Source organism: Pyxicephalus adspersus, chromosome 4 (assembly GCF_032062135.1).
Source record: "Pyxicephalus adspersus chromosome 4, UCB_Pads_2.0, whole genome shotgun sequence".
Lineage (NCBI taxonomy): Eukaryota > Metazoa > Chordata > Amphibia > Anura > Pyxicephalidae > Pyxicephalus > Pyxicephalus adspersus.
Window position 1 is genome coordinate 147,960,347 of NC_092861.1, and position 3,029 is coordinate 147,963,375.

At 48.4% G+C, this 3,029-nt stretch overlaps 1 protein-coding gene across 1 annotated transcript in view; it reads left to right on the forward strand.

The window, feature by feature from the left end:
• Window positions 1-244: 244 nt before the first annotated feature.
• COQ8A (coenzyme Q8A) overlaps window positions 245-3,029 on the forward strand; it is a gene marked incomplete in the record, with an annotated part of 47,121 nt that continues 44,336 nt past the window's right edge. The window contains 1 exon segment of the mRNA XM_072409945.1: window positions 245-341.

The following is a 3,029-nucleotide window of genomic DNA, read 5'->3' on the forward strand; positions in this document are numbered from 1 at the left end:
CCTGTGGCTCCTCCCCCGCGCCTCCCTATTGGTTGGCCGACCTTGTTGTTGATCTTCTTCGCACCGGCGCGCCCACCCAACCAGCCCGGAACTGCGGATTGGGCGAGGCGACGGGCGCACGCTTCAGCCACGTTCCCCTGACTGTCACCTGTGATAGCCAATCACCCGAGCGCCCTGGACTTTAGCTTCCCGGGAAAGCCAATAGGCGAGGAGCTGAGAGGTAGGAGGAAGGGGGCGTGACTCTGGGAGGCAGTGTGCGCGCTGCTGGTAAACACTGAAGCGCCTCGTGTGAAGAGAGAAGAGAGAGAAGGCTGCGCAGCACCGGGCTCCCTGCACACCAGGTACGGACGGACAGGGGAGCTTGGGGGGAGGACACAGCCCCCATCTAATATATGGGGCGGCTGTCTATATTACACTGCACAATGTCTGACATTTCTTGCAGCCCTCAAAGGGAAGCTTCATAGAGACTTCACAGGAGCTTTGTATTATGGGTCAGATATCATTGCACCGATCAGCCCATACATGAGAACATCAATCTATAGAGCAACCCTGGCTGAGCTCTTGGGGGGGTGTGGTAGCCATGGTAACCCTGCCTCTAGGGGCAGTGCTGACCGCCTGTAAGGTAAGGGGTGACAGGCTGGTCAGGCAGAGCCAAAGGTCCAATGCCCACCAAACACAATCACATTGCTCTGTTTGGTGCCAAATGCCGTCAATCTGCCATGGCTGCCTCTCCTGCAAAATGCCAGCTGCCTGGCTGCCATACTGAAGCCTTGGCTAGACCGGAGCCAAACATAGAGATTGGAAACGTGGGATTGCCAGGTCTTCGTTTGTTCTGCCAAGCAGTGGCTGTACCGTATTTCCCTATTACAGGTTGTACCTATGTAATGCAACAATCCTGGGCATTCAAAGTCGTGGCTGGGGGTTGTCCCCATAATGCCCACATGTAGACACGAGCTGTCTGGCATTGGAACGGCTAGGTCGGTATGACTGCCAGGCAGCTGGCATTTCCAGAAATGGGAGCTTTTTCTGTACAGGTTTTGCAAGTGAATACAGCAACCAATCCTCCCGATTCAAAAGCAAGCATGCGCCACTGTGGCTCATTAAATGGAAACCACCCCGGGAGACACACAAAAGCTGCATTGCTGCTATAAATCTGCGTCTGCTGGTCCTCTGCCTTCAATATCGCATCTAGTATTGTAGGAGAATACTTTGATCTGCATGCTTGTTTCAGGTCAGCAGCCAGGCAGGTAGCATCTTCAGAAGTTGTGCAGCAATGGCTTGGTTGGTCTTTATACGTTCGTTGTCTTGGCATATCATTGGCGTCATGATTTTATTGGCCAGTCCTAGTTAAGGGTTTGTCCATGCAGCAACGCATTCATTATTGGAACAAAGCACTGCATATAATCTGCTATTGGCACCACAAATGCACCTTAACATTCCCCCCTATAAAAAAAAAAAAAAAAAAAAATGCAATGTGCCCTACGTGTGTGCGAATGTATAGGCTGCCCCAGTGCAACACATGCGCATGCCAACATGCTGCTGTGTGCAAAAAAAATCCTAAGCTTCTCTTGTTTTCCTTTGAGTTCTCTTGCCCATTGTACAGAATGCTTGCTTGTTTTTGATTATTGCATAGCAGTCCCTGAAATTTGGGGGTGTCCCCTGTGTCCAGCCAGGGGTGAGCGTTTATTTTGCATGGCATGTATTGCACACGCCATGCGGTGGGAGTCGTACAAAGGACAGATCTCCCCGTACCATCTGGAGGGGGTGTGGTGCTGTATGTTGTGTGTACAGAAACACGCTTTATTTTTCCTCCCTGCAGAGTTTTTAACCTGTGTGCAATTCTCTGACCGCCACAAAGGAAATAATTCACCCAATCTGATGACGCAACCTTTACTTATAATGCACTAAATGCAAAAACATCACCGCATGGACACAAAGAGAAACCGTTTAAGTGCTGGGTACAATAAAAGGACTCTGAACAGTGCAGATCGTTGTTTCTTTTTTGGCAGAGACAACTTGTTGTCGTACAAATTACTTGTTCGTCTCCTGGAATTTTTTTTTTCTTTACACTCGGTGCCACGTTAGTTGGCAGAGTCCTGGGATGGCAGTGCTGGAGGGAGCTGGGAATCTGGGGCAGACTGGGTATTGCACATGGAGAATTGGAGAGGGAAGGTCTGACACTGCCGGAACTTTGGATAGGAAACGTCATGGGCACCTTGTTGGGTTGATTTTATGGCGTCGCTGTTCTGCAGCTGAGAATGACCTGTGGCTTGTTGTCCTTGGCAGCTTGACCCGTTCAGTTACTGCACGCATGCTTTTTTTTTTTTTTTAGGAACATCATGATCCAGCAAAAGGATTATTCCAGAGGCTCCTTTTATAAAGTGTAATTGATGCAGATAATCAGGTTTTCATTGTTGCAGTTTAGTAACATCCAATAAAGGATACAGAAATGGTTTTTGTATCAGCCTCTCTCCCCCTATCAGCATTCCTTCAGTATGCGACGGTTGCCCTCTCAGCCCATACCCCTGTGCATAGACTTTCCAGCACAGTCCACGCACCAGCAGGCTGAGGAGGGCCGTCACGGGGCAAGGGTAACCACTCTTACCCCTTGCCACACACACTATCACAGGTAGACTGCCACCCCGTGCTTAGATGGAAGCATGCACCGTTACCCCTGACAACCGCAGTTTATCTGCTTCTTTAATACTATCTGTGTCACCCGCTGCTACTCCATACAGGGATGTCTCGGCAATCACAATGTTTATAATAGCGTTTCGGGTTAGCAGGTTACACTATTTCCACTTGAAGCATTCAGGGATTCAGCTTACACTTTTTGTTTAATAAGTAAAAACATAACACAAATATAGAAAAATAAAGACTAATTAAATAATAATAACAGCACAATAGCAGAACTATATCAACAGCATAAAATAAGAGAAAACTGAAATACTTCTTCAGTAGAGTTGGTTTGCCTTGGTCCAGGTTGCTATGTAAAGTTCCTCCTGCACTATAGTACCACTAACTGCCTG